At 41.5% G+C, this 21,428-nt stretch overlaps 1 protein-coding gene and 1 pseudogene across 11 annotated transcripts in view; one reads left to right on the top strand and one right to left on the bottom strand.

Annotated features, from left to right (window-relative positions):
• The window catches only part of MACROD2 (mono-ADP ribosylhydrolase 2), a 2,047,165-nt gene that overhangs the window by 424,213 nt on the left and 1,601,524 nt on the right, over nt 1–21,428 (bottom strand). The window lies entirely within an intron of this gene.
• Nucleotides 9,126–9,484, top strand: LOC129138223 (alpha-endosulfine-like; annotated as a pseudogene).

Here is a 21,428-nt window from a genome sequence, read left to right as displayed (position 1 = left end):
CATGACATTTCTCCCGTCCTGTGCTAAGTACAAGGCAGAATATAAAGACATATTAGAGACATCTCTGCCCTTGAGGATTTTATAATCCAGTTGGAGAGATGAGAGGGTCACAAAAACTACTATAATGTATGACATGCCTACTAAAGGGACTGCTCAAGTCAAGGCTCATTTGTTTGCAAGGAAGAGAAACACTCAAAATTGCTCAAGTTCAGATGCAGAACATTTTTGCAGAAAGCCCAAGGAAAGTTAAACTACCAGCTTCTTGGAAAGGCAAATGCAGAGAGCACAGAAGTTTTGTCTTATCTCTTGCGATATCATCTTGCCTGCTTTATTTATCCCTCTTGTCTGGCTTCCTCTGCATCTGCTCTGAAGATCACTGTATGTCAAACTTTCTAGAAGATACTTCATATACACTAACTCAGTTACTTTCATACTTGAAAATATCTTAAAGAAGGAGATACTACTATCTCCTCTATCATCATCATCAAAAGCAGGACCGGAAGCACTATGGGCTGGACACTGTGCCAAGTGACTTCCTTATGTTATCTAGCCTTATCACAGACCTGGGAAGAAAAAGAATGAGAAGGGAAAAAAAATGAAAGGGCAGAGAGCAGGAGATTTTACAGAAGAAAATGGTTGACCATTCCCACATTGCTAAATTACTTCAAAGCATTCATTCCTCTGAGTCCTGTGTAGACATCGTTCTTTTGATTTTGCGATTTAGGAAAACATCTTCTGCTACATCCATATCTGCATGTACAGATCATTTTCTCTTTCACTTCCTGGCAGCTGAGCCCAAATTTACTCTTAAGTCTGTTACTTAGAAAGGAAACATATTGGATGAGGTTGAACTAAATCTGAAAATCCTCAAAATATCCAAAATTCAACAAGTTTTCACCTGGAAGTATATTTTCCACATGTAATGCACTGTGATGGATGTTGAGACTATTATTTCTACATAAGAACATATACAGCAAAGGGAAGTGAATGTTATTTGGCTGAAAGATGTGGAAAGAGCACTGATTAAATATCAGGAGAGGTTATTTGAATGTAAGGTCCATTTGAACCATTTCTTTCAAAGCTTCAGCAGAATTTTAAGAGAAATATCCCACGTATTTCTATAAGATAAGAAAATACTTAAATGGAAGAATCAGACAGGCGTCTTTCATAATCTCTTGGGAAGGCATAGAGAGTTAGTTAAGCAGAGAATGATGCAGTGGGTGAGAGACGCCCTCACTCTGATTTGGGGTCAATCTACATCAAAACAGTCGCGTCAGAAAAGCTAAAATGGCTAAAATTAACAAGGTCTGATATTAACAGTGGATGTGGAACAACTGAAATTCTCATACACTCCTGGCAAGAGTGCAAATTTGTAAAAACAGTATAGAAAATAGTTAAAGCTAACAGAAGCATATCCTGCAACTCAGCAATTCTACTGCTAGGAATATAAGTCCACAGAAATGCGAACATATTTCACCCAATATACAAGAGTATGAATACAAGAGTATTCATACCAGCCCTATTCATTAAAGCTCAAACTGGGAATGACCCAAATGTCCATTAGTAGTAGAATGAATAATTAAAATGTAGTATATTTACATAATGTGATAGAATACTGCAATGAAAATGAAGTACAACTGCATGTAACAACATGGATGACTTTCACAACCATAATATTGAGTCAAAGAAACCAATACACACCATATGATTTCATTTACATAAAGTCCCAAAACAGGCAAAAATAATCCACTGACTGCCTGAGACCCAGTTGCTGAAGATGCCACATGCAGGGCTCTGGTCTTCATTCCAGCTGAACCCAGACTTTCAGTCATCCCCACCAAGGTGCCAGACCTGGGAATGAAGCTATCTTGCTCCTTCTAGACTAGCCCATCTGCCAGCTGAATGGCACTGAGTGTCCTTTGTCCATGTCTTGTATAATAGACTTCTCCAGCCAAGCCTGTCCAAGTTTCTAATGGACAAAATCACGGACTGCAACAAAATGGTTGTTGTATTAAGCCACTAGGTCTTGGGTAGTCTATTATGTACCAATGCATAACTGGAACACCTCTCAATCCACCAGGGTTGAAACTTCCTTGTTTTCTCACACTCATCCTTTTCCCTCTATACTTCAATTAGAGAAGAGCTGCCTGTAGTTAAGAACATGAGCAATAGAGCCAGACATCCTGGGTTCAGAGTCCCACTTAGCAGATTGCTAGCAATATGGCCTCAGCTAATTATTCAAGGGCTCTAAATCTGTTTGCTTATATGAAAATGGGGATAAAGGCTGACCTATTTATTTGGTTGATATGAGGCTTAAATGTATATGTAAATAAAGGTCTAGTATTTAAGGAATTAGGAAATTAAAGAATTCTATTTTTTGATTAATGCTTAGTGTTTTGAAAGTACACAATACATAAAACCCATTAATCCATCAGCCCTGTAGGTTATTTCCTTACCATTTCCCTCCCATATAGATTCTTCTTTCCATTTCTGCTACCACCACCTAGTTAAATGACTCAGCATAAGTTTCTGCAATGACCTTCAAATTCTTCTTCCCAACTTCTGCTCTTTCCTTGGCATGACATGTCTCACAGTGGTACTAAAACTGACTTTGCAAGAATTATAACAGTGAGAAAATTACGGCAGTACAAGTCTGATTTAACCCCCCATCTTGCCTTTCCCTTAATCATTCCTGGTCTTAGGCTAAGCTAACTTTAGTTTATAGTTTACATGATAATAGGCTTTCCCCAAAATTCAATCACCTTTGTAAAGCTAATGAAACGCCATCAGGCTAGGAGAAGGGGAGGAATTCTGCTAAGGCATAGACTGGTCACAAGATCTGTCCTACAGATAACATCACTATTGTAGACTGGCCTTTTGAGACATTTTCCCAGGTTTTTTGCAGGTCTGATACCCATGACTCCACCTGGCCCCCACCAACCTTGCTCTTGCTTCTGTTGCCCCACCCAGAAGTAAGTCAGCTCAAGAGGACAGCTTCAACCCACTATGATTTCATCTCTGCCCCAGCCAATCAGCAGCAAGCATCCATTTTAGCCACACCCACCCTCTTCCCCAAACTGCCTTTGAAAAACCCCTAACCTACAAGTCTTCCAGGAGATTGATATGAGTAGTAACTTGGTCTCCTGTATGGCATGGCCAGCCTCACGTCAATTAAACTCTTTCTTTACCACAATGCTGTGGTCTTTATTTGTGCAGTGGGGCAGGAAGAACTTGTTGGGTGGTCACATTACCATACTAATCTTCCTGAAACAAAACAAACAAAACTTAAAACTCAGCATATTTAAGGCCTTCTAGAGGATGGTCCCAGTTTTTTTTTTTTTTTTTTTTTTTTTTTTGGTAATCTTTTCTGTTATCTCTTCCCTGCTGGTACCATAGGTTTCCATTTAAAAGAATGACTCTCTGCTTCCCTGAACATGATCCAAATCACTGTTCACAAACTTGTAACTGTCCCAAATGCCTTTTCACACATCTCTACCTACTGAAATCCTATTTACCCCAAAGAGCATTTCAAATCTCAGTCTATCAACTAACACTTTGCTAATTCTGTGTTTCCTTGTTTCTCTGTTAGCATCTCTCTCTCTTCTTCTCTCTTTCATGACTCTCTCTCATGCTTTAGAATTCCACAGCAATAAATCTAAATCTCCTTTGTGACAATGGCCTCAACTATCCACATATTACAGTCATTTGCAATTTTTTTTGGGGGGGTGGGATATGGAGTCTTGTTCTGTTGCCCAGGCTGGAGTGCAGTGGCACAATCTCGGCTCACTGCAACCTCCATCTCCTGGGTTCAAGAGATTCTCCTGCCTCAGCCTCCTGAGTAGCTGGGACTACAGGCATGCACCACCATGCCTGGCTAATTTTTGTATTTTTAGTAGAAACAGGGTTTCACCATATTGGCCAAGCTGGTCTCAAACTCCTGACCTCAAGTGATCTGCCCGCCTCAGCATCCCAAAGTGCTGGCATTACAGGCATGAGCCAGCGTGCCCAGCCCATTTGCAGTTTTCTAAATCTCCATAACATAATATAAACCTTTTAGCTCTAGCCTAATGCTTTGCACCTAGTGGACATTTAATAAATATTTGTTGAATTGTACCAAAAGGCTAGAATGAGCTGAATTTACTGGCAAAAAGAGGCAGGACCTTGTCAAGAGTTTGCATGTCAAACAAAATTTCTGTGTGTCTAATCCATTTTGAAAACTATTTGCATCTCAACTGATGAGAAATGAATTCTATTTTTAAAAACCTCTAAGAAAAGACATTTTACTGCTTCTTTCAGTAACATATCCCAGTGTGTAATAAGCTCTAATGTCAGAATAATCTCATTTTTTTCTAACCTAAATCCTTCATGTTGCAGACTGAGCTATTTCTTCTGGATTTTTTCAAGTGAAGATTTCTTCCAAGAAGAAATAATGCAGTGTTCACTTAGAAATTTCTGCCAATTTTCCCTTGGCTATTAAGTTTTCCTTCCTTCATGTGTATGGTTAATGCAGGTGCAGAACATTATCACTATCACCACACGGCCTCACTCACTGGACTAAGGTGACTCGCCCAAGAGCAGATGCCTGACCCAAGTTGGGCATCTTTTCCCCAGGATTTTCTGTTCCCTGGGATCATAAAAAGAGTTTGAGATATGTCTTTTTTTTTTTTTTTTTTTTTTGTGGCCAAGGATAACTGATACAAATTTCAAAAGCTATCATCTGCCATGCTCAAAGCGGTAAGTAGAAGGGCAGACTGGAAGGAGAGAGAAGAAAGTTTGCATGTATTGCTGGAAAGAGAATCCAGACAGAATCTAGGAACGTTGTTCCAATCATTCCCAAGACCCATGTGCAGCCTAGGTTTTCTAACTCCTTGCTGTTAAAGTCTTTGTTGGAGTTCAAGAGTCAAGTTGGCTTCCCTACTTTTGAGGTTTTGAGACTCAGACAGATCCACTCCTGGCTTCCTTGTTCCTCAGCTTCCAGACGGCCTATTGTGGGACTTCACTTTGTGATCGAGTGAGTCAATTATCCTTAACAATCTCCCCTTCATATATATATGTATCCATTAGTTTTGTCCCTCTAGAGAACCCTGACTAATACATCTCCTTTAACATAATTTTCACATAGTACTATTGAATACTACACATTATGTGTATATATCTATATATTTATCTAGAGATAGACAGTAGATAGATGATAGACAGATAGATAGGCAGATAGATGATAGGTAGATAGATACATAGATAGACACATCGATAGATTAGATAGATAGATAGATAGATAGATAGGCCGATAACTTGCTAAATTTAGTTAAGCAAGACTTCTGAGTTGTGGTTTTACTGGACAAGAAGCTTGGGAATGGCAAAGCCCATAGCGTCCCCATATCTGTGAATCTAGCTCCTAGCATAGGTCCTGGCTCATGTAGGGGGATCTGTGCCTCTGAGAATGAATTTGTTCATGGCTTCCAGCTACTCTCCCCATCCCCACTTTACAAACCTCCTCTCAGTCATCTGCTTTCTTCTCCTTAACAATGTGTTGAGCCCCAACAAAGGCATTCCCAGAAAAGACATTACAGTCATTAACATATTCATTTATCAAATGTTTGATGAGCATATAAGTTAGCACTGTCATCAGAGAAATTGGACATACTTGGTGGATATGTTTTATTAAAATTATCTATGCCTATGATGTAACAAAGTTAGTGATTGCTATCTGGCTTTTGTATATAGTTTACATTAGATTGAATTCTAGTTATTTAAAAATAATTAGAAACAGTTTTGTTTCCAGACAGGTGCAAGTCATATGAAAACATGAACACACATCCCCAAAACTTCTATTCCTAGTGACATGGAATCTACTTCATTGTTGGTCCTTGGTTTACTCATAGTCCTAAACATTATTCTTTGCTAGAATTTGACACCAAGACTGAAATGTAATATTTTTCCAGAATTAACGCATTGATATCACTACAGTAGTTCCTTTATCTGTGAAGGATATGTTCCAAGATCCCCAGTGGATATCTGAAACTAAGGATAGTACTGAACTTTTCATACACCATGCTTATTCCTATACATACCTAAGATAAAGTTTAATTTATATAAATTAGGCACAGTAAGAGATTAACAACAATTAATAATAAAATAGAACAATTATAACAATACACCATAAGAAAAGTTATGTGAATGTGGTCTCTCTCTCTCAAAATACCTTATTGTACTGTGCTCACCCTTCTTCCTGTGATGTGCCAACGTGAGGAGATGAAGTGAGGTGGATGACGTAGGCCTTGTGAAATAAACGGGAAATTCCAGAAATAAACATGTCATAAGCTTTAAATTGCACACTGTTCTGAGTAGTGTGATGAAATCTCATGCCACCCTGCTCCCCGAGATGTGAATCGTCCCTGTGTCCAGTGTATCCACACTGTAGACGCTACCAGCCCTGTTAGTCATTCAGGAGCTGTCTTGGTTATCAGAGCCACTGCCATGGTATCATGGTGCTTGTGTTCAAGTCACCCGTATTTTACCTCACCATGGCTCCAAAGTGCAAGAGTAGTAATGCCATTTTTTGGACTCAAGTTGACTTCAGGCAACTGAAACTGTGAAAAGAAAAACCACAAATAAGGGGGCACTGCTGTATTTTATGGAAAAAGTTCACAAATATCTCGCATTTAAGAGATTGTTTCCTTGGAGAATGTCTCCTCAAACTTATTTGGAGAGAACTTGTTTCTCAATAATGACAACAATGAGTTTGAAGTCATTTCATCAGAACAATGAGACTATGAACCATTAGCCAAACTCAAAGCACCAAAAAGTATATTCTCAAGCACTTTCAGAATGAAACAACTGTTCCGTTCAAGACGAATGACAGCAATGCCTCGCCCCATCCCCTGGTCCTTCCCCTTCAGTGTGCATCCACCTGAGCCACCACTACCAGCCCCTTCTGCCCCTATCTGCCTTCTCACTGCAGAGCCCATCCACAGTTAGTGCGCATCTATCTTTACCTCCCACATCTAAATCAATTATTGATCTGTTTTTGAACAAATATATCTAAAAATGGCATGAAGCTCTTGGGGCATCACCACAAAACCCAATTAAACCCTGAGGTATCCATACAGACTTGAGGTGTCTAAACTACCCCCGTGTATTAAAAGTATAATCTGCGTGGCTTGGTGGGGTATGTGAATCTCCTGGATAACATTATTTCATTCTCTCATTTTCACTCAATCAGTCCAAGGGGAGGGTGGAAGTCATCTGTATTGGAGCTGAGTCCAAAACAGTACTACTTTAAAGACAAAGACAAATTCCAAAGACATCAGGAACATGAAAGGACCAGAACTTGCATTTTCAACACCTTCCTCCAGATGCAAATTACTCTCTTTCAACTTTAAACAAGTTACTAGTTATAGTATCACATCTGGAGAGAAATTAATTGTGTACCCATTTTATATGTTTTCAGCAATGAGATTCTCAAACTGTTTAGAGGAAGTTTTTATATTTTAAAATAAATAATTCTTGATACATTTTGGGGAAAACAAATTATTGCAATCTGCATGTCCTGAGCAAAGTTTTCTGGAAGAATCGATGGATTCTGAGAAAAGCCTTGAGACCAGTCAAGCTGAAAAACCTTGTGCTATGGCTAGTTAGGAACTTAGGAATCTTAACTCATTTGAGGCCAATATGCAGTGCTGATGTTGTTCCAAACAGGTGGGAAGAAATAACTTGAAATAGAGAGAAGAGACTAAGAATGAACAAATGCACATGACTCAATGAGAGCAAACGGCAATGTGTTAAAATGTTCTACCCCAATCACGTGAATGCAGCCTAAAAGTTCAGCCCAACATCCACCTTGACTTTTAGAATAGCAAGAACAAAGTGACATCCCCAAGTATCCTCAGGAACCGCCTGTGACCCAGAACATTCCCTTCTGGGCCAGATGATGTTCACTGCCTCTCTCCCCCAGGCCCCCAGTTATCACTGGGGAGTCCACAGAACCTTTTTTCTGTGACCTTCTCTAAAGTCAACCAATACCAACCATATGTTCCCAGAATCCTGAGACTCATTTACTGCTTGATAACACATTTTCAGTTATTATTTCTACTCCTTATAGCACTGCCTTAGTTATGTGTGAGTCTGCCCTGACATTAAAGATGCCATCTAACTGGCAATGATGTAAACAAACAAACAAACAAAAAAAACAGCTTGGTGACTCTAACAGCTTTTTGTCCACTTGGTTGGGTGATGACAGGGGAACCTCTGAGAAGGTGGGTTCTCTCTGGAGTCTCTGTAAGTAGCTCTAGGAACTGTCATTTAAATTTAAATTTAGAAATAAATTACATGAATAGTCTAAGTGCTTCTTCCACCTTCAACAAATTAATAACAATATTAATAATAAGCAGCAGTCATTGCACATTGCACAGGTGTGTTCTCCATAGCTGACATATTGTTATCTCAGTTTATCCTATTACTGTCTGAGGTAGGAGCCATTACAATTCAGTCTGCAGACCAGGAGGCAAGGAGCAAGAGAGGTTAACTAACAAGATGTTGTAATTGCCCTTTTATTTTTTTCCTCCAATAATCTAAATATCCAGCCTGGGTTTTTCTCTCTTGTGCTCCAGAAGCAACGTGATCATCCCTTCTTTGATGGCCCCAGACCCTGAGACTCATTATAACAAACCCCAACACAAACACATTCAGGAAAAAACTTCATTCTCTTCCACCCCACACTCATTCGTTCCTTCTTAACTCAGTGAATGGGACATAACCCACTTAGTTTCACAAGCTTGGAAACTGGGCCATATCCAAAGCACTGCCCTGCCTTGTCCCCCATCTCCATGCAGCCACATATCTTCTGAGTGTCCTTCTGTCCTGGAGAACTGCTTGGATTCAGCCTTGCCATCATTTCATCATTTCCTGCTTAGATCACAACGGCAGTCTCCTACCAGCCTCCCTGCCTCTGCCTCAGCTATCTGGAATGAAAATTCGTTTAGACCACGCCCTGCTTAAGATGACTGATGAGGAGCAACCCTATTGACAGGGACCAAAGCAGCATCGCAGGATGTCCTGTTTCCCCTCCCCATCTCTCAGTTGGTTGACTTCCTGGACCTCCTATACTCTATTGTCCCAGTCCCACAATGTCCCAGAAACTAAACGAGAACACCGTGGAGGAGACAGGCGAGAAGAAGCAGGGCATGCGGGAGAAAGAATGTACTCTCCCTGAGAGAGTGGAGAAGGAAAAGCTAAAGGCCAAATATCCAAGCCTAGGACAAAGGCCTGGGGGCCCAGCTTCCTTATGAAGGGACTCCGAAAAGGGAAAAAGTACTTTGCCTCAGAAGACTACAACATGGCCAAAGCCAAATAGGAGAATAAGCAGCTGCCAAGTGCACAACCAGACAAGAACCTGATGACTGGTGACCACATCCCCACCACACAGGATCTGCCCAGAAAATCCTCACTCATCACCAGCAAGCCAGCGGGTGGCCAAGCTGAATGATCCTGCCCGGGGCTCTGCCAGATCCTGAGATGCTGATCCTCTGGGTCTGAAATCGCCATTGCAAAATTGTAACTGAGACAATGAAAGAGATCTGACTTAACCAACTCCATCTTGCCTCTAACCTCCAAGCTGTCTTTGTTTATTACTGGGTGTAGGCTGAACCAACTTTGGGAAGAACGTAGTTTATAGTTGATAGTTTAAAACAAAGAGGATAGCAGTCCTTTCCCAAAACAAACCTCCTTCTTGCTTAGGGACTGGAATGCCTTTGTAGGACTAACAGATTAGCCACAAGATTAGAAATTACGGTTTAGGAGTCATGCAGCCTGAGGCTACAAGATTCTCACCCTCCCTAAACTTCTTCTAAGATCAGTGCTTGAGATAGTTTGCTTGATGGATCAGCTGGCAGCACTCAGATTGATAAGCTGGCTCATGTGATCTTGTGGCTCACCCTGGAACTGACTGACTCAGTGCAAGAGGACAGCTTCAGTTCCCTATGGTTTCATCTCCAGCCAACCAATCAGCACTCTTGACTCACTGGCCTTCCTCCACCCGCCAAATTATCCTTAAAATCTCTGATCCTGGAATGCTTGGGCAAAACTGATTTGAATAATAAAACTCCTGTCTCTGCACAGCCGGCTCTGAGAATTTTACTCTTTCTCTGTTGCAAGTCCCCTGTCTTGATAAATCAGCTCTGTCTAGGCACCGGGTAAGGTGAGCCCATTGGGCAGTTACAAGTCCTGTGATGGCTTCTGCCCCTCCCATCTTTTGCAGCCAGGGGTCAGGAGGTGGCTTGGGCATGGGTTAGAGAGGCAGAAGCCCCTGCCCATCAGTGTCCCAGCACATGGAGCCCCTTGGGCTAAGCACCAAGACCTTGAACATGTTTTGTTTTACCTTTTTTCCAAATAACTGTTGGGAGAAATCTCAATGAAATCTTGGGGGTAGGGTTGGGAGGGTGGGGTGAGAGATTTGGAGGAACATGAATTAGAGCTTGGAGTTGATAAAAACATTCCTGACGGTCCTTCTTAACCGTGAGGCTGGCGTGGGATAAATATGAGAGGGGGAAGTGGAGTCCACTAGAGATGAAATCTAGTTCAGCTTTGCAGATAACTGCCTTGTTTCCATGTGGCTGGAGGCCTGGTGTGAGATTAAAGAAACTCAATCTGCATAGACAGATGCAAACAGCTCCTCTGGTTCTGCAGTTAGCTGAGAACACAATGTTAATTATTCATTTAAAAAGCATACTGTCCTTGAAATAGATTTTCTGTTGGGAGAAGGGCAGTGAGTTGTGGGGAAAGGAACCATGAGTGTGGGGAGCCCCAAGAGCCCAAAGGACTTTTTCAGTATTTGAAATAAACCCCACCAAAAAAAAAAAAAAAAAAAAAAAAGACTAATGATGGCCTTCTAGAGACATCAGAGAACTAATCTGAATCTCTTAACACATCAAAAACCCCCCATCTCGATCTGTGCCCATCCTACCTGCCCTGTTTCACTCATCCTCCCTTCCATACCCACATGTTCCATATGTGGTATGTTCCATGCTTGTTTTCCATGCCTGCATCAATTGTTCTTTGTTCCTAAAACCCTGTCCCCACCCTTCAATATTCAGTCAGCTATCATTATTTCCAGAAAGCCTTCCCTGAACTTCCTCTCCACCCCCACCTTCCCTACCTAACACAACCAGCACAGAAGACCATGGTTGCACTACACAGCCTGAAGCTATTCTGTTTCCTAGTAAGAGACCAAAAGCCATGTCTCCTATTTCTGTAGCCCCAGGGCTTATCACAGTGCCTGGCACATAGTTAATATGCCTATACCTACTATTTATGAAATGAATGAATGATGAAAAAGATAGAATTCTCTGGCCATGAATATATGGGATGTGTGTACTTTGCATTTTCCCCCAATCTGAAAACTTATGTTCACCTGTCTGTATAAACACATTCATATTTATCAGTTCAACTGAATCTCTACTTTTGTTTTGAAACATAGGGTAACCATTTTCTTTCCAGCTATTAGCCATTGTTGGATGAGTTTTCAATCTAAGTTTTGTGACGGGATCTAGTTCATAAACTTTATTGGCCTGACACAATTTTTAAAAATTACTATAAATCCTCCTTGGCTATCCTGGAAAAACTTTAACTGTGCTCCCCAAGCCCCAAATCAAATTTTTCCCCCATCCTTCCTGATCTAAACATGAATGATCTAATCATGTCTGTTGTGTCCCTGTGCTGTCGAACCACATTTGAATTATGCACACTAGGCCAACTGACTCTCAGCATATATTAGTAGGAAACAATAGATAAACACGGGAGAAAAACTACAGGGAAAAAGAGCACAAAGCCTGGTAACTTGAAAAAAACAAAATAAAAACAGTGCAGCAGGGATTATTCCGCAAAACAGGAACAGGATCTTGAGATGTGGTAAATGGAACATTAGTCTCGAACCCAGAAACATCCCTGGAGAAGTCACTGTTCTACCATAGCTAAGGAGATGGATACTAACAAATTGTGTTTGAGATCTGAAGTGCCCAGCCTGAACAGAAGGAAAAGCATTAGCAGTCAGGGAGAAGGGAGTTAGGAAATTGAACCCCATATGGGTACACCACTCTAGTAGCCATGTGTAACATGCGAAGCTCCATAAACCTGAATCACTGCAAATGACTGAAGCAAAGAATTTCAGGATTTTCAGTGACAAAGCCCAGAATACCATATGGGCCTATCAACACTAGTTAGAACTGGAGGAGGAGTTTTACTAGCACGAGGGATGGTAGAGAAGATTGTATAGAGGCAAGAGAGGAAATCCAATTTGAGATGGAATTAAAGTTAGAACCAGGCAATTCAGGGTGAAGAACAATCCAAGCCAGCGTCTAGAGGTATGGAAGGGCAGACAGAGCAGTCATGTCCTGGGGCGTTTACCAGAGTAACAGGCCTGCTGAGGTGAAAAACAGAGTTCTTATGTTAACACTAATGAGCTACCAGGTGAAGGTCCAAGAGTAGGTTTCAGCCCAAATGTAAAGGAACTCTTCTTTGAACTTCTTCTTTGATATGACTGTACGTTATCATAAAGAATGGGGAACTGGCTGGGCACGGTGGCTCACGCCTATAATCCTAGCACTTTGGGAGGCCGAGGCGGGTGGATCACTTGAGGTCAGGAGTTCAAGACCAGCCTGGCCAACATGGCAAAACCCTGTCTCTACTAAAAATACAAAAATTAGCTGGGCGTCATGGCACACGCCTGTAATCCCAGCTACTAGGGAGGCTGAGGCAGAATCACTTGAACCCAGGAGACGGAGGGTGCAGTGGGCCGAGATCACACCACTGCACTCCAGGCCCGGGTGACAGAGTGAGACTCTGTCTCAAAAAAAAAAAAAAAAAAAAGAATGGGGAACTGATGGAGTGAGAGACAAACTCCACCCACCAGGGGTGTATACCTAGGAGGCTGCCCTCACTTTTACTCATAACCAATACCAGCTTTCCACTTTGGCCTACGATCTGCCTGGAGCCAACAGCTTATTTATTTCATTTAGTAACCAAATTTGTTTTCAGTCACTCCTGGTTTAATACAGTCTCTCTTGGGAGTTTCACTCGAATTAATATATTATTATACTTTTACACTGCAGCTCAAAATGTGTATCTCAGGGCTCCCTTATGCTTCTCACAGGTACCTCCCTGCCTTCTTCCCTGAGTCCCATTTCTAATTTTGCAACTGTCATCTGGCAGTGGCCGGGATGGATAAATGTCTGTTTTTGTGTGTGAGGGCTTCAAAGTGGAATTGGGAAAGAGCAGGACACTCCTCAGTCCGACGCAGGCCCTTGGACCATGGTGGGTGTGGTAGTGTGTGGGCTGTGGTCACTTCTTGGCTGGCCTCTTCTGCTCATACTTTCATTGGTCTGGGTTCTTGTGCTGCTGGTATCGAGTGCCGGCTCAATCACAGATGTTCTCTGGGTGCCATCTAGAAATCTCCATGGACACATCCCCACGGGAGTCCCTCCCTCAGCTCTGATGAAGGTGTCCTCCCTCTCACCCTGAGGCATCGAGAGGACAACATACCTTTTGTGACCACTACTCTAGATTTTTCCTGAAAAACTAGAAATTCCCACCTTACCAACTTGACCCTGTGAAAACTTGGAAATGGTTTTTCATCTCTGAAAATTCCTCTTTCACATCTAGGTTAACAGTGTGCAGAAGTTTCTCTCTCTCTTCACATGGAGAGGGGGTGAATTCACTCAGGTTGGGGATGCGATCTTACACTCCTTCTTCAAAAGCTGTTCCATCCTGGTCTGCATTTCGATATTCTGATGACATGAGCATGCCTGTGTTTTAAGTAGAACTTGGTGCAGATTGGGTGCTGTCGTCTCCTCAGAACCACGAGGCCTTCACCTTGGCTACCCTTTCGCGATAGAGGAAGGTCAGTAGCGAATGAGGAATTCAGGAAAGGCATGTTTAGGGGCCATTCCCCATACCCTGCACACACCACAAATGGGATCAGAAAGCATCTCAGCAAAGCAGAGACAAAGTTACCTCAGAGGAACAGGGAATGTGCTAAAAACAGAAGTATGCACAATTTTATTTTTAAAGCAAGAAGTAAGAATTATCTGGCAGGAATTTTTTTTTTCTCTTGAACAGAGGCATGAATATATTAGTTTGGCAGAGATCTTAGAAACTTAATAAAAAAGTTAACACCCATTATTCTGTATGTTATCAAAACCAAGAGTATCTGAGTCCTGGTTCTTTAAGATATATCAATCTCCTCGAGCTTTGCAATTCTTTATGTCTACTGTCTTTAATTGGATTTTCACTCCCATGACAATCCTTTTTGTATACAATACTTCTTTATTGTAACAGGGCATGTGGTATATTGAGCAATAGGTAGTGATTCCAATTTAAGTTAAAATTTAGATGTATGTGGTATTGCCAATGCAAATAGCTCACCGGAGTTGACAATCAGAAGAAGAGATACCTTGAACATGTGGCTTGGAGCACACCTTCACAGGTGATGCCATTCTGGAGAGCTGGCATGCTTCCCTTTACTCCAATTATAAAATGAATTGCAATTCCAGGATTTTCCAAATGTGGAAAGAAATATGTGTTTTAGAAGCTAGGAAACACAGCAAGCAATGGGAGTAACCAGGGGAACTGGTTATGGGAGAAAATTATCAACAAAGGTGTAATACTTATTTTCACTTGTAGGAATAACAAATGGATAATAGAATAGATAACAGACAAGAAGAGAATCATCTAAATCTACCATTTGTTGAGTGTTTCCTATTTGTTTGGCATGACGTTAGGTGCTTTACATTCATTTTATTTTCTTTTCTTCCAACAGAATATGGAAGTAATTAAGGTAATTAAGGTGACTTTTCAAGACCACACAGCAGGAATGAACTGACTTACACTGGTTTTCCTGTGGACAGCTGAAAAGCAGCAAGTTACACCTGTGAGTCTGGGTTATTGCTATAATCCTACTTTAGAAAGAAAGTTTACCCCTTCTTCCCATCTCTCATTCACACCACCTGCTCCCATAGGTGTAAGGTGCAGTCAAAAATAGTAAGTGGCTCTATTGAGCCATGACAGCAGCAGGTCAGCAATCCATGCCATTTGGATTATCAGTCACTATGCCTCTGTATTCAGCCAACTTATCAATTTTAAGATAACATGGTCAGACCTTCCACCCTCCTACATTCTTTTCAACAGGGTCACTAAGAGGCAAGTTCCACTGTGTGAAGGCAGCCTTAGAGTGGGTGGAACCACAAACATTTCCAAGTCAAAAAAGACTGGATTCGAATCCCAGCCAAGTGGCCTTATGCCAGATTAACTTCTGGAAGCCTCCGCCCTCTTATCAGTGGAATAGGTCATTATAAATAGCTTTCATGGTTATTGTAAAGCTTTAATGGGATGATATCTTAAAATTCTTAATGTGGTGATTGATACAAAGAAAAAACACCACATGCTAATACAGGGGGCAAAAACCTTCTTGTTTCAATTAAAATGATTTTAGAGTTCATAGGGAGAGAAAAAATGAAGGTTTGATGTCTAAGCATTATACTGCTATCCACCTTTTTCAAGGCAGGAAGGACAGGCACCGAAATAAGTTTGAAGTAAGGTGATTTCTGTAGTATTACACAGACATGCCAAAATATAATGCTGCCATGCTCACATGCCAATAAAGACCCAAATCAGGAGAGAACAAGCTGTCATAATAAGTAGACAAAGACGTTGGAAATTTTAGCAAATCTGGAAAGATCTGAGCAGATGTAGAACTATAAAGCCGTTATTTTCTGACTGCCTATCAACATGAAGAGTTCAACAGGGTCACTGTGTCTGCCATTTTAATATAGCCAACTAGCCAGGGTACTGTCACACTAATAAAGGAGGTGCAGCTTAATTCTCTTAACATATTCATTTTAACCTGATAGAGGTCTAGAGATGCAGCTGAATATTTCTCTCCCTTTTTGCCACAGGGAAAATGATTTCTTCATCCACTTATTAAATGACAGTCTCTTGGCTCCCGTGCCCAGGCTGAAATGTGTGATCATGCTGTCCTTCCACTGTGAGGCTGCTTTTCAGGCAGCCTGTCAGTCTGTCTGTCCTGTTTTATTAGTAAGTGATGGGAAAATGCACTAGACACACTTCTCTCAAAAGAAGCTGTCCTATTTTCTATAGCCAGAAGCCTAAGATGTTTAACAGAAATGTGTAAAATTTTCTCTTTTTTGCATTCATTCCTTTCTGTCCAGAGGCACATTCTACAGACCATTTTAAAAACGACTACAAGAGAACAACAGAGCCATCGTTTCTATTCATTCTCTCTTACAATATTGGAACGTCTGTGACTCTAATTCCATTGCCCCTGATGAATAGCTTTAGTGGCAGCAGAGCATTTCTTCCGCAGAACGTGGAGGTCTGCAGTCTCATTTATTTTGCTACGTGTCCTATGAATATGTTTTTTAAAAAATGTTACTCCTGAAAGAGCTTCATTGCAAAAGAAATTTCTAGCCTAGTCTCAGGCTTAATCAATCTCCCATGATTTTGCAGGCCTTAATGGGAGAAGACAGAGATAATGTAATGTGCATTATGCAAAGTTAGCTAAAAGTGAGGATGTGGAACAGCATCAGGGACCATTATCTCCCAGAAGAGTCGACGCAATAGAGGCAGACAATTAGATTAGAACATTTTTCTAACCAGGCCAGAAGTAAAGTCTTGGGGACAAGACAATGTTCAGATTTGGGCAACAGCCAAGAGGTAACAATCATGAGCCGGCATGGCTCATGCTATAGCTGTATTGGCTGTATTCTATAATTTGAAACAAGACTAACTCCTCTTGGAATTAAAGCCATGGGTTTTATTTACTAAGGTAGCAAATGAACCCATAGTGTGCTGTGGCTTGGATATCTGCTTCTTTCTCAAAAACTGTATGAAAATCGACTCCGCCAGTCGGTCACCATTATGTTAGCTCCCTGTGGGCAGTACTGCAACATGTGTGTTGCTGCGTGGTGGTAGGAGGATGGAGAACTAGGGAATAAATACAAGAAAAAAGCCCTGACCTGCATTAAAAGGTGCTTTGTTATGCAGACATACACACAAACGCATGTTGATCTAGGATGCCCAATCCCCACTACGCGCCCAGCTCCCGGGAATTTGCTCAGAGCCTTATAGACATCATCTAGTAATGCCTTAAATTGCTAGATTTAGATCTCTGCCTACAACAGATGCATAAATAAAATTATTTAGAAGCAATTACGGAGCCGTATTTCCACAAGAACAAATGAATACTGCACAACCTTAGCATGTAAGTGCCGAGGAGGTCACAGTGAGGGAATAATCAGAGTCACAGGTAATTAATCACAAGAGAACATCAGAGGGATGCTAGCTGGCATATTCACTCCCATGGGACTGTGACCAGCACCTACTCTAATAAAATAACTATAGGGTCCTTCATGCACACCAACTGGAAGTAGAAGAATAGACTAGGCACCAGGTAGGTGCTTGGCAAGCATGCAGGGTATTTATTAACAACCTTGGTCAGAAAACCATAGGTATAAAAAATGGCCAGAGCATATATGCCAAATTAGCAAGTGATTAAATGATGTGCAGAGGAAGCTGGATGCCAATGGACACAGCTTGGTGGCAGAATCAGAGGGCAGGCTTCCAATCGTGACTCTGCCATTGTGTTATCTTTGGGCATTTTTGGGGGGAGGCAGGTAACTTCTTTGAGACTCAGTTATTTCACCTGTAAAATGAAGCATTGCTATCTACCCTAAAGGTTTGTTACAAGGACTAAATAAGGCACAATTCACTTCATGTGCAGTGTCTGGTACATACATATAGCAGGCTCTCCATGAATGAGCAGTGTGCTCTTAGCTGTACAGACTGACATGAGTCTCTTAGGATTGCAAAATAGAAATCATGATCCATGGGTATTGGCAGACTGAGAGGGCAGAGTGGACTTTGCTCACTGGGGGCAAAAAAAAAAAAAAAAAAAAAAAAAAAAAAGATTTTTGGCTAAAAGACATAAAAAGAAAAGCACAAGATGAAGTGAGTCAGTGAAAGTCCCAGTCATCTGAATAGCCTGAAATGAGAAAGAGCATCTGGCTTCTCTTCTGCCTTCTGCATGAGGCCACAGCCAGGCGAGAAACGCAATTATTTTTACTGGTCCAGTGGTTTTCCACTGCCAACACCGATTTAGAGGTTGGAGAACAGGCTGCAGTGGAGGTGAGGAGATATTTCTGGTCAACTCCAAATCCAAAGCACACGGTAAATGCAGAGAATACTGAGAGCTGCAGGCAGGGTGCCTACACAAGATGTCTGTAGTAGGTTGAATGGTGGTCTCCCATAATAAGCCCACCTGGAACCTGTGACTGCTGCTGTGTTTGGAAAAAGGGCCTTTGCAGATGTTATTATGCTAAGATAGACCATCCTGGATGCATCTCTGGGTGGATCCTAGACCCAGTGGTAAGTGCCCCTGTAAGAGAAAGAAAAGGAGAAGAAACAGACAGAGGAGAGGGCCATGTGAAGTCTAAGGCAGAGATGGGAGTTACACAGCCACAAGTCCAGGAACACCTAGGGTTGCCGACGGCCATCAGAAGCTAGAAGAGAAGCAAGGAATGAATTCTCCCTCAGAGCCTCTGCAAGGAATCAACCCTGCCAACACCTTGATTTCAACTTTTGGCCTCCTAAACCGAGAGAATACATTTCTGTTATTTTAAGCCTTGCAGTTTGTGGTGCTCTAGGAAACTAAGATCGTGTCCAGGAAGGGAAGAGATAAAGTGGCAATGGTTGTGGGAGAAGTAGATGGGTAACATACTGAGGTTGCCCAGCAAACGGAAGTTCAATCTACCCACTTCATGTTTGATATATGAGCTAGGGAGCAGTTTACGTTAAGTGAAATTCTTAACATAATTTTGCAATGTAAGTATTTGTACTGTGCTTCAGCTATTTCCAAGAGTGCTAGCAAAAGGGAGACAGAAGAAGAAATATTACCCACAGCAATATTAAATGCAATTCATTGCCTGGGATAATCTGTAGAAGAATGCACAGACTATGATGCTATAGAAGGAAGTAATAGCATGTTCTGGGACTTCCTGCCTGTGAGTTGAGTAACTATGGTCAATCTGTATCCCCTGAGAGGGCTGGTAAGGGACCGAGGGCCATTATATACATTTGTGGTGGCTGCAATGATATAATTTACACTACAACTGCCTAACCCCTGCTGATCCTTTAATAAAGCATTGAGAAATCAGAAATTCCATAAAGCAATATGTTTAAACCAATGAAAACAGTAGCAGTTAAGAGTTGCAGGTCTCAATACCTCCCGTCGTTCCTTTGCATTCCATCATGACACAGTCCTCTGGCATTCTTGAGAGCTTGCATGTGGTGGTACAAATCACCTTCCACTCACATGGGCAGGATTTTACAAATGTTCATGGGGACAGTTTGGAAACTGAATTCTCTGTATTCCAAATTAACTCAGAGAAGCATATGGATGGTTGTATTGAGCTGCCTCTGGGCATCTTGGGCTGATGGTGTGTTCCAGTTTAGTCAAATACATTTCCAATATTGCTGTGAGCTAATGGAGAGGAATCACACACATTTGCAATTTTTGGCAAGACGAATAGGAGCTTGTTTCTCAGTTCTAAAACAATGAATGCACCGTATGCCTTGTTTTCTCCAATTCTCATTTCAGAAAACAAAGATACCATTAATAAGATTCCCAAGTTCTTCCTTCTCTCACCTTCCCTATCGACTTTCTCTCTTTCCTTCCCTCTGTTCAAGTCAGGGTAGTCTGAAGGGAGTGTAATTAATAAGCTCCATCCCAGAGCACCTGGGGGTGGGTGGGCCATTGGAGCCAGAAAGCAAATTGGAATTTTCAAGGGGAGGATTTCAGATCATTTGTTAAGTCTGCCTTTCTGCTTCTGGAGGAATAGAGCAGGTGAAAGAACAGCAGGATGTAGCTGGGACATCATCCCACAAGAATTGGGTAGAGGCAGAAACAAAAAGAAGAGCCCAGAATGAGCAGCATCAGGCACATAAGGGGAGATAAATTATAAATTAAAGACATTTAGAGGGGCAGCAAAAGATAAAAGCAGAAATAAAATATAACATAAAAAAAAGATTCCAGGAGAAGTAGCAGATCAGGTAAAGGAGCAAGAAAAGAAAAAGAAATTGAAGAAAAGCAACTTAAAAGAACACAAGCACAGGTATCTAAAGTTAAACAGGACTTCAAAAAGCCTAAGACAGCAGCAAAAAAGAAGGAAGTGAAGACCAGCAGGAGAAGCAAGTGTCCTAGGATCAATTATGCAAAAGGCTTAAGGTTTTTTAATTAAGTAGCCTATTAGGGAGGAGTTGAATCAGCTGGCTGTAAAACAAATCACTCAAAAGTCAATGACTTAAATGTATCAATTCTTGCCTCTGTGGGTCACTTAGTGGTTGGTTGATCTGGGTTGGGCTTGTCTGGGAAACTGCTTCAATCTGAGGCCTAGTTAGGCTCGGCTCCTTGATGCAGGTTGGTCTAGGTCTTTGCACGTGTGCTCCTCCTAGAACAAGGGTGAGGAAATAACAGCTACCCAGAGAAAGGTCTTTCCATGGCAATGGTAAAGCATAAAAGATCAAGGCATTTAAAGCCTGTGTTTACATTATATCTGCTGACATTCCATTGACCAAGTTATGTCCTGTGGCCAAGCACAAGGCTTAATGGTGCAAGAAAATGCTCTTCCCATGGAGGTGACAGGGAGAGAGTGCACATTTGAAAAATATTTTAATCACATAGGTAAAACAGGGAGAAGATACAGGACGTTATCACAAATTTGTGACAATAATGCAACATATAACCAAGACACAAGCTTAGATCTCACAATCTACAAAGTTAAAGAATATCATGCCCTGTAACCAGTATGAGAAGTAGAGAATTCTTTATATTCCTCTTCCCTCAGTAGCTATGCTAGGAGAAGAATCATGTGGCTGTATTGAGATGGGTTAAGCCATGGCTAAGTTGTACCAAAATATCAGTTGCACTATTTTTTTCCCAACTCAGATGACATTTCTTGAATTCCATCTCTGGATATTGATTTTAGTTAGCAAACATTTATACCATCTGAATTAATGTATCACAAAGAATTACAATGAGTTTGGCTTATAGAAACATCTTTACTGCAGCCGGGCACAGTAACTTACACCTGTAATCCCAGCACTTTGGGAGGCCGAGGCGGGTAGATCACCTGAGGTCAGGAGTTTGAGACCAGCCTGGCCAACAAGGTGAAACCCCGTCTCTAATAAAAATACAAAAATTATCCGGGTGTGGTGGTGAGCACCTGTAATCCCAGCTATTCAGGAGGCCGAGGTGGGAGAATCGCTTGAACCCGGGAGGCAGAGGTTGCAGTGAGCCAAGATAGTGCCATTGCACTCCAGCCTGGGTGACAGAAGGAGACTTCGTCTCAAAAAATAAATAAATA

Source organism: Pan troglodytes, chromosome 21, assembly GCF_028858775.2.
Source record: "Pan troglodytes isolate AG18354 chromosome 21, NHGRI_mPanTro3-v2.0_pri, whole genome shotgun sequence".
NCBI classification, from domain to species: Eukaryota; Metazoa; Chordata; class Mammalia; order Primates; family Hominidae; genus Pan; species Pan troglodytes.
The sequence above is the reverse complement of the archived record's forward strand: the minus strand, read 5'-3'. Positions and strand labels throughout refer to the sequence as shown.